Source organism: Scomber japonicus, chromosome 21 (genome assembly GCF_027409825.1).
Source record: "Scomber japonicus isolate fScoJap1 chromosome 21, fScoJap1.pri, whole genome shotgun sequence".
Classification (NCBI taxonomy): Eukaryota; Metazoa; Chordata; class Actinopteri; order Scombriformes; family Scombridae; genus Scomber; species Scomber japonicus.
The window spans coordinates 19,336,615-19,340,052 of NC_070598.1; positions in this window are offsets into that span (position 1 = coordinate 19,336,615).

Below are 3,438 nucleotides of genomic sequence, written 5' to 3' on the forward strand. Positions count from 1 at the left end.
GTGTGTGAGTGTGAGTGTGAGTGAGTGTGTGTGTGTGTGTGTGTGTATGTGAATGTGTATGTGAGAGTGTGGTGGCAGCAGCAGCAGGGCTTGAGGTTTATGTTCCAGGCCACCTCGACTGCAGCCCCCTGCCACACTGAAGCACTGAGAGAGAAGAAGAGCTTCAGATGGGCAGATAAAAACACCAAGATGACACAAAAAACAAATTCTGTGGCTCAATTGTTGGCGCGCACTCGGCTGATCCTCTTTCCTTTTTGAATTGATGATCCGGGTCTATAAAGTAGTCTCCAGTCCTAAAACCATACTGTGGTTTAAAGAGCACAAACATTATTCTTATAACATTTACATCAATCCTATAATATTATAGTCAGCGTATAATAACTAAAGAATTTCTGGTAAATCATGGACATTTTATGTTGTACCAAGACATGTCGTTCATTATTCATATAGTAATCATTAACCAATCACAACCAAAGCCAGTGCTCCACTGCATCGTTGCCTTTAATTTGTCAGTAAATGTCCTCTAAAGTTCCATGGATGTATTTTTTTTTATTTCATTTTTTTGTATGATTTGGTCAGGAATGATCATGATGTAGATTAGAGGCGCTGCACTATCAAATTGTCTTGATTAAGAGCAATTTAAAATATACAGATATTGCATGCAGGCGGCACAAAGTGGTGGCTGGTCAAACAACATGAAATAAGAGTTTTTGGGGGCTTCTGAAAGTATTAACTGGGTACAGATTGAAATAACAATCTTGTCTTAAACAGTGTGTATCTGATGTTGGGCTGCGTAGTTATCAGTGAGAGTGTGAAACATGCTGAGCCCTGCTCCTTCTCTTCCCTAAAATCATTCATTCATTCAGACTATGTTCATTTTAAGGGTTTTGCCTTGAGGTGAGAGAGCCTTCAATAAATCGGCAAAGCTGAGGCTGTTTGGAGAATAAATGAGCCTAATTTACATATAAATATTAATTAGAAGACTCCATTAATGAGCTACTAGCATGCCACAGACCAAATAACGTGCAAACCTTCTACAGTGTCTCCTCCTCAGCAGTTTGGAGACGTACACGGCAACAAGCATCGCTACATGTTGTTTTTGTTTTTGCATCCCCCACTTCCTATCTTTCCATAAAATGCTTCAGGGGACACACCCTTTGTTTAAAAAAACAAAACAAAACAAAACAAAAACATCACATCTAACTCCATTGTTTTCTAAAAGACAACTCTGGTGCTTATTCTTTCAGTTGGTGGTCTTAACACAGGTGGGGAAACAGCTGTGGCAGTGGCAGTGGCAGGCCATCCTTCTCCTTTTCTCCAGCATTATGTTTTTCAGACCACCGCAAATGGCAGCATGCTGCTTTAGACTTTCTTTTTTTTCTAGGAGGAGCTCGTGACTAGTGAAGTTATCAGTCAGTGTATATACCATGTAATTCAGCTGTCCCTGTGGAAGAGCTGCAAGGAGGGACGACAGTATGAAGAGAAAAACATTTACTGTAGCAAAAGGAGCCGACTTTTTCAAATAAAGTCCAAACTGCATAACTCTGTGCTTCCTTTTGAACAGAAACTTGTAATCAAAGAAAATCAACTGTGTATGTGAATATTCATTGTATAAAGATAATGAAAGTAAATAAAAGTACTTAAATATTATAATTAATTACACAGAGCCGCCGCTCCATTGATGGAAATCTGTGATGCCTTTTGTTCTTATCAGAAATTGGGACGTTTCAGGTTGCCTTCATCGTGGCCAGTCACTAGATGAACAGGTGTTTTCCCTCAAGGCAAAGCTGATTGATGATACTGTCTATCAGTTCAGTGTCGGGTCAGTAACAGAGAACTTTCTACTGCGCCGGCTGCGGTTTAGGCCATCTGAAACGCACCCAGACTGTAACATATCGCGTGTAGATACACACTGTAAACACCAACTACACTGTACAGAATGCCCCTTTACCGGAGATGATGTGTATAGAAGATTCATTTTTAATCTGCTTTCACCCATTTTAAATGAAGAGAGATGGATTTATGAGATACAAATAAATACGTGAATAAACCCCCCCTCCTCCATGACCGTGCTTTCTTTTCTTTGTTGTGTGATTATCAGGGGATGAGAGGCCCTCTGCTCAGGATTCACAACTAAACTGTTGGCATTTTTTTTTTTTTTTTTGTTCTGTTATTGAAGAAAAATAAAAACAATGTGCTCTTAGTTTATCCTTTTTTTTGTTTTGATTGGATCTTGCCTGTGGAAAGAAGCATATTTAATAAATGTATCTGAACATCTTTACAGCTGCTTTGAATTTATTTTTGGTGCAATCAATGAGAGCTGTGATGATACACTATACAGACAAAAGTATTGGGACACCTGGCCATTGGACACCAACAAGAGCTTTTATGACATCCCATTCTTGGTCCCCCCTTTGTAGACACAACAGCTTCCAATCATCTGGGAAGGCTGTCCACAAGATGTTGGAGTGTGTCTGTGGGAATTTTTGCCCATTCATCCAGAAGAGCATTTGTAAGGTCAGGCACTGTCTTCTGGAACAGAAAAGGGCCCTCCCCAAATTATTCCCAAGTTGGAAGCATAGAATTGTCCAAAACGTCTTTGTATGCTGAGGCATTAAGATTTCCCTTCACTGGAAATAAGGGGCCAACCCAACCCCTGAAAAAACAACCCCATGCCACAAAACTTAACAGTTAGCACATTGCAGTCAGGCAGGTAAGGTTCTCCTGGCATCTACCAAACCACAACGTGAATCGAGAAGCGTAAATCGTCACTCCACAGAACACGTTTCCACTACTCCAGAGTCCAGTGGCAGCGTGCTTCTGACACTTGACATTGTGCTTGCATGCAGCTGCTCGGCCATGGAAACCCACTCCATGAGGCTCCCAGCACAGTTTTTGTGCTGATGTTGATGTCAAAGGAAGTTTGGAACTCAGTTATTAAGTCAACAGAGCGTCTGTAACTTTTACACACTATGCACCTCATCCCGCTCTGTGACTTTACATGGTCTGCAGACTGCATGGCTCAGTGCTTGATTTTATCCAATGGTGGTAATGGGTCTGAATGAAACACCTGAATTCAATGATTTAAACGTGTGCCCCAGTGTATGTCTGATAGCTGCAGGATAAATCTGACCCTAAAGTCAGATTCCAGGATCCAGTATTTCTTACTGGAGGCATGATATCACCACCTTGCAAACAAGAGATTAGTGTCCTAAGGTACATGTGAAACCAGCCACACAAGACCGCTGTGAGTTGTTGACGGCTGGAGAGCGGTGACAGTACATTATTAAGCTGATCATTGAGGTGGGTAATGTACCTGCTCAAGAATCCATCATTAAATATCAAAAGATAAATATTACCATACTGTTATTTTTATGAGGGTAAGAAACCCTGAATCCCAGTTAAGTGAGGAGAGATGAAAAACATCAGTGATTGTGT